Here is a 12,170-nt window from a genome sequence, read left to right as displayed (position 1 = left end):
GAGGAACCTGGAGGAGGTAGCACTTTGGCAGACTACTGCGGCCCTCAGAACCCCCCAATATTCAAGAGGACTATGCCTGCATGGTAGCCTGCAAAATGCGGGTGTCACATACCTGATGGTAGAGCCTGATATGCAGAGGACGGCCTCTCTTACATCTCTGACTCGAGGCCCCCGATAGAGCAGACAGGAAGCGCGGGAGTGCAGAGTCGCACGAGTGCCTGATGGGTCACGGACCGTGGGACTGGAAGCAGCTGCGGGTGGAACAGTAGTGGGATTCTCCAGATAGTAGAGAAGGCAGGTACAGGCAGGCCAGGTCATACACTGGTGGGCACGTCAGGAGCAGGTGCGGAGACAAAAGCGTAGTCGGGACACAGGCCAGGTCGGTAATGGGCTGGCAGCAAGGTAGGTGAGGGAGCAGGCAGATGCGGTGGTAAAACAAGCCAAGTCAGATGCAGGCAGCAAACAGGAGCGTCAGAGGCAAGCTGGGTCAGATAACAGGTACAGGTATCAGATACAGGCAAACAGGAACACACAGGAACGCTGTAGAATGGACAGCACCGGGTCTGGGCACTGGCTGAGTTTAAATAGCCTGTTGGGCACCAAAAGCTGTCACAGGGTGTGCGCACACGCCGGTGCACTGGCATTCTGACTGAGAAAAACAGACTGTCTTGGATTCTCATCTTGAGTGCTGGCATGCCCTTCTTGACAATGCACGGGCACGCGCAAATGCACCGGAGGTGTTCTGACAGGGGCTGAGGTCACAGGTGGTCTTCTTCGGCCGCCATCTTGAGTACTGGCTAGCCCCCCCAACGGGCAGCCTCCTGATGCCCAATCTGGCCTCCTTGTCAGGATAAGCATTCTTGAAGGTTCGGATAAGTCCTTGGGCATGAATGTTGGCTTCTGGTTCCCACAAGTTGTCCTCTGGGCCATATCCCCTCCACTTAATCATGTATTGAACTTGATTCCTCCTTCTCCTGCAATCTAAGATCACCTCCACTTCAAATTCCTCTTGACCGTCTACCGCCACGGGTTTGGGTGGGCCTGTATTTCGATCCAGAAAAGGGTTAGGGACAGTGGGCTTCAGCAAGGCTATATGAAACACAGGATGGATCCTGAAAGTATCTGGTAATTCAAGTTCATAAGCGACATTGTTTATCCGCCTCTTTACAGGGAAAGGTCCTACAAATTTGGGACCTAATTTCCTCGAAGGACAGGCTAGCTTCAGGTTTGTTGTAGCCAACCAGACTTGGTCCCCCGGATTTAGGACCAACTCCTATATAGGGATAAAGTGAGCGCTAAGCCCAAGCACAGTGTACACCCATATCTCTATTGCTCCCAATGGGGATCTAATATACAAAAACAATACAGTTTAAGAAAGGATAAAATTATGAATGACATTTGGCTGTAATAATGTCCATGAGGGCTATAATAATGTCCATAAAGTTCATAGGATAATAGTACTTGTGGAAGGCAGCCTTGTTGAAGAAAAAGAAGCAATCCTCTGAGCACTCTAAAAAGGAAACAAAGGCGCCACTCTAAGTGCAGTAAGAAACATGGAGTTTAATAAAACTGTAAGAAGGTACTCACAAAGGTACATAGTAAACAAGCATGTTGGCAAAGCTGCCAGATATCCTGGGAGTGAGTCTGGTCCGTTTCCTGGATAGCAGTGGTCTATGATGGACAGGCTGCGCCAATGAATGCTGACACTTCCTGCTGTTGGAATGCACGGTGGGAATCAGGAGGATGACGTCACTTCTGGAAGCGGGCACAAATAGGCGACGCGTTTGCGAAGCTACGCTCCTTCCTCAGGCCTCTTTGTGAGTACCTTCTTACAGTTTTATTAAACTCCATGTTTCTTACTGTACTTAGAGTGGCACCTTTGTTTCATTTTTAGGATCAACTTCCCTCTTCTCTTGTCCAAGATCTCTTTGTTGTAGGCTTGAGTTTTAGCCATCGTCTCCTGTAACAGTTTGTTGTTGGAGTTAAAAAAATCCAACATTTCAAGTACAGTGGGTACAGGGCATTCCGGAATATTGTTGAACAGAAAAGAGGGATGAAAACCATAGTTCGCGAAGAAAAGAGATTGTTTCGTGGCTGAGTGAGTAGAATTATTGTAGGAAAACTTGGTCAAAGGAATTAGGGACACCCAGTCATCTTGTGAAAAGGGAGAGAAGCAGCGTAGATATTGTTCAAGTCTTTGGTTGGTCCTTTCTGTCTGTCCATTAGATTGCGGGTGATAGGCTGAAGAAAATGAAAGTTTAATCCCAAGAGATTCGCACAAGGATCTCCAGAATCTGGAGGTGAACTGGACCCCTCTGTCAGAGATGATATGCCGGAACCCCCTGGAGTCTTATAACTTCTCTGATGAAAATCGGTGCAGTCTCTTGTGCAGAAGGAGTACCCTTCATGGGAATGAAGTAAGCCATCTTGAATAATCGGTCGACGATCACAAAAATAGTACTGTAGCCCTTGGATAGGGCAGTTCCACAATAAAGTCAATTGAGATCATTCTCCAAGGTCTACTCGGAAAGGGTAACGGTTTTAACAGACCCCAAGCCCTGGCCTGGCTCTTGTTGCGGATACAAATAGTACAAGATTCTACGTATTTCCTACAGTCCTTCGCCACCCCAGGCTACCAAAATGTTCGCTGCACAAGTTCGGAGGTCTTGCTGATGCCCAAGTGCCCTGCAAGCACGTGATCATGGCACATACCCAAAGTGGCAGTTCACAGTTCCTCCGGCACAAAGATCTTATCCTCATACCAGAGTAGCCCCTCCCTTGCCCGTAAGGTGGTCCTGGGTGGTGCGGAACTCCCCACTGAGGCTTGCTTGATCCGGGTCATTAAGTCCCCTTGTAAAAGAAGGAAATTCCCAGAGGACAAGATCCTATCCGGGGGGAGACTTCTTGAGATTTGCTGAACATGCGTGATAGTGTGTCTGGCTTTATGTTCTTAGATCCGGGTCTGTATGTCACATTAAAAGTGAATCTAGAAAAGAAAAGCGCCCACCTGGCCTGCCGGGGTCTCAACCTCTTTGCCGTCCTTATGTATTCTAGATTCTTGTGGTCTGTATAAATTAATATTGGATGTGCAGCCCCCTCTAGAAGGTACCTCCATTCTTCTAGTTCCGCTTTGATCGCTAGAAGTTTGCGATCCCCGACATCATAGTTCTTCTCCGCGTTTGACAGTTTACAAGAAAAGAATGCAATCGGGTGCAACAGAGCCTTGGGACCCTGCCTTTGGGACAGGATAGCTCCAACTGCTGTTTCCGAGGCGTCCACTTCTAAAACATAGGGTAGGGCCGAGTCGGGGTGCTTCAGAACAGGTGCGGAAGTGAACAACTTCTTTAGCACCTCGAAGGCAGCCTGAACCTCTGGGGACCAACGGAATCTGGAACCTTGTTTGGTTAGTTGTGTGATAGGGGCAATGATCTCTGAAAACCCCCGAATGAATTTTCGGTAAAAGTTTGCAAAACCTATGAAGCGTTGAATGCCATTCTTGTCACTGGGAGCTGGCCAGTCCAAGATAGCTGTGACCTTCTGAGGATCCATCTTGATACCCTCAGTGGATATGATCAGGCCCAGGAATTGGATACTCTAGCGCTCAAACTCACACTTCTCGGGTTTGGCGTATAATCCATGTTGTCGAAGGGGAGTTAGTACACTTCTGACATGTCTGTGGTGGTTGCCTAGGGAGCAAGAAAAGATTAGTATATCATCGAGGTATACAATAACAAACAAGTCCAGGAAGTCTTGGAAAACACTCTTAATGAAGTGCTGGAAAGTTGCAGAGTCCAAAGGGCATTACGAGATACTCCAAATGCCCAAATCATGTGCGGAAGGCAGTCTTCCATTCATCACCTTCACCAAATTATAGGCGCCACGAAGGTCCAGTTTTGTAAATATGTATGGTGGCGGAGCCAAGTCTCTGAAAAAGTTTGGGTACTAATGGAAGTGTATAACGGTTCTTAACCGTAACTTTGTTGAGCTCACGGTAGTCAACACAGGGTCATAAAGAATGGTCTTTCTTCTCAACAAAGAAAATTCCTGCCCCAGCTGGAGATGTGGAAGGATGATGAACCCTTTCTTTCGATTGTCATCGATGTAGTCTTTTAGAGCTGCCAGCTCACCTTCGGACAGGGGTAAGATTCTCCCGAAAGGGACTTCGACTCCGGGAAGTAGCTCTATAGGACAGTCCTAAGACTGATGAGGGGGAAGGCTCTCTGCCCCTTTCTTGCTAAATACATCTAGAAAGTCATGGTAGGCTGTGGGCACGAGCTGACTGGTCTCAGAGTCAGTGTCAAGGCATAGCAGAGCGGGTAGACCACAGGGGGTCTGTAAGCAGTACTGGATGCAGTAAGGGGAGATGAACTTAAATTCTTTCTTAGTCCAATTGATGTGGGGGTTATGGGCCCTCAGCCAGGGCATACCAAGGATGACCGGGAACAAAGGGGAAGTGATGGCGTCTAGACGTAGCAGTTCCTGATGGTCTTTGGAAATAGTGGTAACCAGAGGAATGGTTTCATGAGTAACTGCTCCGGATTTAATAATGGATCCATTGGCCAGATGAACAGAGAGCTTCTGTGTCTTGGGTTGTAATGGGATATGATGTCTGGCAGCAAAGGTCAAGTCCACAAAACAGCTGCAGGCTGCGGAATCAATTATGGTGGAAGTCTGAATAGTCCCTCCTGGCAGCTGTAAAAAAATGGGAAGAGTAAGATGAGCAGAATTGTTGCGCAAACTTGGAGTTGACGAGGAAGAAGTAGTTGAGAGGGACTTATGAGGTTTAACTGGGCAAGACCTCACGTAATGTTCTGATCCCCCACAGTACAAGCACAGATTCTGCTGGCGACGAAGTTGTCATTATTCATTGGAGAGAGAAGGGCGCAGCAGGCCGAGCTGCATAGGTTCTGGAGCACCAGGAGCGGGATGGACCTGCAGCTCTTTCTAACCTTCGTTAACCTTCTAACCTTCGTTCTCTCAGACGACGGTTGTACTGAATGGATAAGTCAATCCAGCAGTTCAGAGAGGCCCATACGGAATTGGTAGCATAGAGCGGTGTTGTTCCAGTTGGTGTCAAAGGCCCATCATCTGAATTCCGAAACATAGTCTTCCACCACCCTACGACCTTGTTGTAGTGAGTGGAGAGCTGCCTCCGCAGAAGCCATTTGCTGGGGATCTTCGTACAGCTGGGCCATGGCACTGAAGAATGTGGCTAAGTCTGATAAACATTCAGCCTTCTGCTTCAGAAGATGATGGGCCCAGGATTGTGGCTCACCTTGCAGCAAGGAAATCACAAAGCCGACTTTAGTAGTTTCCAAAGAAAAAGATGCTAGGTTGAAGGGCGAAGTAGAGTTCGCATGCGTTCTGGAATGCTCTGAACTTGCTGCGTTCACCCAGGAATCTGTCTGGGGTTGGTACCCTGGGCTCAGGTGGGAGCATGACCACTGCAGGAGCAGAAGGGGTTCCTTGTGGAGAGGAGGATGCTTGTGGTGGTCCTTGGGCGGCTGTAGAGTCGGACAGAGTCTGTAAGCGTCCCTCCAGCTGGGTGTAGCCCCGTTGTAAGTCCTTGATGGCCTGGGTCAGGCCGGCCAGGTGCTGGCAAAGTTCCTCCATGGGAAAGGGTCCCTGCGTAGGTTCACAAATGGCTGTCCTTTACTGTCACATACCTGACGGTAGAGCCTGATATGCAGAGGACGGCCTCTCTTACACCTCTGACTAGAGGCCCCCCGATAGAGCAGACAGGAGGAGCGGGAGTGCAGAGTCGCACGAGTGCCTGATGGGTCACAGACCATGGGACTGGAAGCAGCTGCGGGTGGAATGGTAGTTCAGCGGGATTCTCCAGATAGTAGAGAAGGCAGGTACAGGCAGGCCGGGTCATACACTAGCGGGCACGTCAGGAGCAGGTGTGGAGACAAAAGTGTAGTTGGGATACAGGCCGGTTTGGTGATGGGCTGGCAGCGAGGTAGTCGAGGGAGCAGGCAGATGCAGTGGTGAAACAAGCCGGGTCAGATGCAGACAGCAAACAGGAGCATTAGAGGCAAGCTGGGTCTGATAACAGGTACAGGTATCAGATACAGGTAAACAGGAACACACAGGAACGCTGTAGAAAGGACAGCACCAGGTCTAGGCACTGGCTGAGTTTAAATAGCCTGTTGGGTGCCAAAAGCTGTCACAGGACGCGTGCCAGCACACTGGCATTTTGACTGAGGAAACAGACTGTCTTGGATTCTCATCTTGAGTGCTGGCATGCCCTTCTTGACAATGCACGCGTGCATGCACATATGCAGGCATGGGCGCACACAAATGCACCAGAGGTGTTCTGACAGGGACTGAGGTCACAGGTTGTCTTCTTCAGCCACCATCTTGAGTACTGGCTAGCCTTTCCTGACAGCAGGAAACAGAGGAGGGCCAACACCTCTTCTGTGAACAAGTTATCTTACAAGCCCTATATAAGGGGTTGAGGGGTGAACTCACAAGCCAAAGCCAGGTTTGTGAGTTCGACCATCATCCTCCTCCTCCTCCTCCATCTCCTGCCACAACTCCAACACCAGAGCCACAACCTGGAAGCAAGCGTGGAAGGAAGCATGGAAGGAAGACAAGAGAGTGATGGCCTGGGTTCAGTCTGGTCTGACAAAAGATGCAGGCTGTTGTAAGACCACAGCCTGGGGACATATATGTCATCTGCTGCTGTTCCTGATCTCTTGGAGTCCTGGACCGGATTGTGTTCACTATTATGTGGACTCCTCATGCTACTAATTTTGGCTGTAAAATAGTTGATGTGTGTCTTGGGGTACAAAGGCTTCACCAATTTCACCAGTTTATCCAGCGTTGCCTTCCTCTTTATTTGGTTATGACCCATAATAAATGGCTATTTTTTTCACAAATACTTGCATATGTGTTTTACTTCAAAAAGAACAGTTTGTTTGTAAGTAGGCAGGTACATTTCAAAAAGACAATGTCAAATTAACAAGGGACACCAACACCAAACAACCTCCTTGAGGTTAAAAAATACAATAATATACAATACAATACAATACAATACAATAAAAAGTTAACAATGGTGTTGTGGTAACTTGACACACAAAACGAAAAAAATATTATGGAGATCAATAGAAAAAAAAATATCTAAAAAAAAACAGGAGATCTTGATTAAAAAAAAAATAGATCACTATAAAAAAAGGAGATCTTCATAAAAAACAAAAAAAATGGAGATCTTCATAAAAAATAAATTTAAAAAATCACTATAAAAATGAATTCAAAACATTATTATGGAGATCTGATGAAAAAAATAAAAAATATTATTCATGAGATCACAAGAATTAATAAAGAAATCAGTTTGTGAGAACTGAATAAAAGATTAAAAAATGTGCAGCATGACGAATGTGCTATCTCCATTATGAACGCTAGTTTTACCAGATCGAGCGCTTCTGTCTCGTACTTGATGCAGAGCATGTGTGGGATTTTGTGCATCAGAATTGTGTACACACGCTCGTAATTTACAATAACGGATTTTGTTGTCGGAAAATTTGAGAATCAGCTCTCAAATTTTTGTTGTCAGAAATTCCGACAAAAAATGTCCAATGGATCCTACACACGGTCAGAATTTCCGACAACGACCTACCATTGAACATTTGTTGTCGGAATGTCCGATCGTGTGTACGCGGCATAACTGTATAACAGGGTTCACTGCAGCCATGCCACTCACAGGCCTGGGTGTTTTCTCTCAGGTCTCCGGCCCAGGTGCCGCTTTCATACTCGCAGCAGGCGACCCACTGATTAGCTCCTGCTGTGTCCAATCACAGCGGGAGCTGGTCGCCAGCGGTACGTGTGCGTGCCGCAGACCCAGAGGCAAAAAAATCACGTACCTGTACGTGATTTCATGCAGAAGAGCTGCTGCCCGGCAGAATATGTACGCGGGGCGGTCGGCAAGAGGTTAAACTCTCTGGCACTCAAGTAGCATCAAAGTTGCATCAAAGTAGTGCAGGAACCTTTATGTGTCCAAAGTCACATATTAGGGTTGAGTCCTCGGCTTAGGGTTAAGGACTAGGGTTAGGGTTAGGGATAGAAACAAATTTTAGGGTTAAGGGCTAGGATTTAATGTTAAGGGTAAGGGCTAGGGTTAGTATTAAGGTTAGGAGTAAGTGCTAGGGTTAGTATTCCAACTCTAACAATTACCACTTGTTCTAATCCTAACCCTAACTCTAACCCTAACCCTAGCCCTTAATCCTTACCCTAGCCTTGAACCCTACCCCTAATATGCAACTTTGGACAACAAAAAAGTTCCTGCACTGCTTTGATGTGACTTTGATGCTACTTGATTGCCAGAGAGTGTAAAGTTGCATCAAAGTCACACTCCATGAACAGAACTGTCATATTTCCCTATTAACCAAAAAAAGCCACAAAACACATCAAAAATAAGTCAAAAACATATCAAAAACGTGTGGTCAAAACTGCAAAATGTGCCAGAAAAACACATCAAGCGCAGTCTGCATAGATGTGAATCTAGCCTCAATGAATTAAATTTTACATACAACATCATTAAAAGAACCAGTTGTTGGTAAATTTAGGCAATGTATGCAATTAATCATTTGTTATTTGAAAAAAAAATATTATAAAACAAGCTTATGTGGGTTTTTTTTTAGATCCTATGTTTTTTCAAACACAAATCTGAACAATACAATTCACTTGTAGATAAAGGGCATAATAATACATTTCTGGAATTTAAGCAAAGAATGAAACATAAATAAATTATTTCAATGTTTATCATTTTGCACATATGCTAAAGAAATTCAATTATTACATCTTGCTGTTTCATACTTCATTATACTAAGCATTTTCTCACCTACAATTTTATTTTAATTTTACTTGAGTACAAGCTAATTAAGTATTAAATGATTTTATTTTCAGGAAACTGCAAACCTGAGTGTACTGGCCATGGCCAACAAAAAGGAGTCTTATTAGTTGTAATAGACTGTGACAATATCCAGAAAACACGCTACTTCAAATACAAATTATATTACATTTAATTAGCAGGGAACACATTCAGGAAAAAATAACTCTTTCCTACAAGTTAAACAAGGGATTGACTGTATCTTTTGGACTAAAAACTGAAGATCTACAAAATATAAAACATGTTACAGTGCCTGTACTACCCATAAGAAACAGTTAAATGTCACTAAGGAGAAGAATTTTAGTATGAGCTGGGGTACTGAAACTAGATATAGCGCCACATCCCTTAATGAATAAACAAGTAGGAAAAGATTTTGTGGGACTTCTGAAGCGCAAAAATAACAAAGAAAAAAATATTAGAAAAATATATAAATTTTATTAAGTTAAAAAAGATAAATACCTAGAACAAACATTCCAAAGAATCAATCACGAAATACATAGAACCAGATGCAAAGCTGATTATTCTCTATATGTTTTGCCATACAAATAGGGCTTCCTCCGGAGAACTTTTATATCAGACGTTATGCATGCAATCACTATAATGAGAAAAACACACAATTAAGAGACTCAAAAAAAAACAAAATACAATATAAATTCAAACAAATTACAATTTAGGCAGAATACTGAGTGGACAATAAACTGGCTTGAATCCTGACCTGTGTATTCAATAGAAAGATGAAAATCCAAGCATGAATGGATAAAATTGGATCAATTTGATCGTACCATAGAGAGGGATAAATTAATTAAGGAGACAACACCAGGGGTTCATCTATCAAATTGAAAACGAAAAAAGTGAAACTAAAAGTTTTAGTTTCACTTTATTGTTTTCAATTTGATAGATGAACTGTAATTTGTTTGAATTTATATTGTATTTTGTTTTTTTAAGTCTCTTAATTGTGTGTTTTTCTCATTATAGTGATTTCATGCATAACGTCTGATCTAAAAGTTCTCCTGAGGAAGCCCTATTTATATGGCGAAACATGTAGAGGATAATCAGCTTTGCATCTGGTTCTGTGTATTTCGTGATTGATTCTTTGGAATGTTTATTCTATGTATTCATCTTTTTTAACTTATTATATATTTTTCGAATATTTTTTTCTTTGTTATTTTTGCACTTCAAAAGTCCCACACAATCTTTTCCTATTTAGTTAAATGTCACTGTTTTTTTTTCCTAATTATTAAAAACAAATTTAAGCTCTGGGAAAACATTTTTGGCTAACTGGGAAGGTAGACAATGGGAGTGGCCTTAACTAATGTCAAAATCCACAAAGTGTTTAAAGCCTCGTACACACGATCAGACTGTTGGCCAACAAAACTGTGGACTTTTGTCTGAAGGGCGTTGGCCCAAACTTGTCTTGCATACACACGGCCACACAATTGTTGGCCAACAATTACGAACGTAGTGACGTACTACATTGTTTTTCAGCTCTTTAGCACCACCCTTTGTGCTCCTTCTGCTAATTTTGTGTTAGTAGAAGTTTGGTATGTGTTGATTCGTGCTTTTCGTTCCACATTTTTCAGTTTGTTTCTGAGCGGCCGTTCGTCAACCAGCCATGTTGCAGAATTGGAGGAGATAACAGGTTATTTATTAATGGCCTTGGAGTTATTGCTTTGACATTATTTTTTTGGTTGAATAATGATTTGATTTGGTATATTTTCTATATTTTTCTTATGCATAGAATGCACTTTTTGGTTAAGTTCTATTGGCAGGTAGCATGTCTAATTTTATTTGTTTTCTTTTTTTTTTATGTACAATAAAAAATGTGGAGAATAATACTTGGCTATGTGTTTTACTTCAAATGACAGTTTGGGAGTTGGCAGTTACATTTAAAAAAATACAATGTAAAAATGACAAGGGATACCAACATAGTTGTATTTTTGATCTTAAAAACTACTGTATAATGGTGTTGTGGTAACTTGCCCAAATAAAAAAATTAAAAAGCAAAATAATAATATTCTTGATATCACTAGAAAAAAAAGCCTTTGAAAATTTGTTTGCAATAACTCCATCAGTATCACTAGCAAAGCAGCTTAATTATTATCCCATTAAAGAAGAAGAGAATTTTGTGCTGCATTTCGAGATTTCATAATTTGTCACGTCGCGAATGTTAATTCTCCATTACAAACGCTAGTTTACAAGACCGACCGCTTCTGGCTCGTCCTTGCTTCCGAGCAAGCGTGTTTGTACTTTGGACTTTTTTCCGACGGACTTGTGTACACTCGCTTGGAAAATCCGACAACAGACCTTTGTCTGCGGAAAATTTTAAAACTTGCTATCCAACATTTGTCCACGGAAAATCCAACAACAATTGTCCGGTGGAGCATACACAAGGTCGGATTTTCTGCCAACAGCCTGTCATCACACATTTCTCGTCGGAAAATCTGATTGTGTGTATGAGGCTTTAGTCTCTAATATTTTGTTGAAGTTGAAGACCATACATGTGCATATACCACAAAATCAAAATAGTTAGCTCTCAATTCATTCATAAGTAATTGGTAAGATGCAAGATAGAAAGGGGCACTACTTGCACACAAAAGGTGGCCTTTATTTAGCAAATAAAACAATTTTAAACATATTCTACATTTTCAGTGTACATTCATTTGCAAATATATATAAAAAAAGTCAAAGTCAGGGGTGTGACCTAAATGTGCTGTGCAATACCTGTCTTAACCAAGTGTTAAGCATTTCTTCTGCCCAAATTCTGCTGCTCCTGGACGCACTGGCTGTGTTTTTTTTCTGCCCTTAAACTCCCCTGCCACTAAATGCTGCTAAAAGCTTATGTGTGCATGGACACATAGGCTAACATGCAGGGAAGGTTATAGGCAGCAGCAGCTGTAAAAACATCCAGTGTACATTTAACTATTATAATTACACATATTTTTTTCCCTGTTCACTCCCCCCCCCCCCACATCTTCCCCCTCTTTTCTCCCCCCTCCCCCCTCTCTTTTTTATTTCTTTCCTCCCATTTTGTATATCCCTATTGTGTTAGATGTGTGGATTTATGTGATGCCCTTTGGAATCTTATGTACATATATATACACGTAATATAAAGCAACCCCAAATCGTATGTGGAAGTTTAAAAAGTTATAAGTTTATTGGACTTGTTGCTCAAATTACATAAAAAGATATCAAAAACCTCCACCAAACACTGTGATAACAACATTGTTATACGTTAAACACAAGGGCCCAGACATGGACAGACAGACAGCATACGCTCTCA

Source organism: Aquarana catesbeiana, linkage group LG04, assembly GCF_042186555.1.
Source record: "Aquarana catesbeiana isolate 2022-GZ linkage group LG04, ASM4218655v1, whole genome shotgun sequence".
Taxonomy (NCBI): domain Eukaryota; kingdom Metazoa; phylum Chordata; class Amphibia; order Anura; family Ranidae; genus Aquarana; species Aquarana catesbeiana.
The sequence above is the reverse complement of the archived record's forward strand: the minus strand, read 5'-3'. Positions refer to the sequence as shown.